A 324-nucleotide genomic window follows, 5' to 3' on the forward strand; every position below is an offset into this window, starting at 1 on the left:
GGATTTTTTTCTATAATAAAATAATATAATTTTTTTAAACATGATTTTTGAACTTTAATTCTCTAAATACGATTTTTTTGGGCATTTAAGTAAGTTTGTTGGATCCGGGCGAACTCCATTCAAGTTTTTTAAAACACGCACTTTTAATCCATATCATCATCTAGAAAATAGTATATTAATTTACAAACAGTAGATAGGGGTATACAAAAATACACGGACAACGTATGGCTTCTTCCAAGATTTTTTAATTATAAATTAAAAAAATAAGTCATATTTAACAATAGCAACCATTGTTATCGTTTCTAAAATACATAGGTACACCGG

This window comes from Arachis ipaensis, chromosome B07, assembly GCF_000816755.2.
Source record: "Arachis ipaensis cultivar K30076 chromosome B07, Araip1.1, whole genome shotgun sequence".
Classification (NCBI taxonomy): Eukaryota; Viridiplantae; Streptophyta; class Magnoliopsida; order Fabales; family Fabaceae; genus Arachis; species Arachis ipaensis.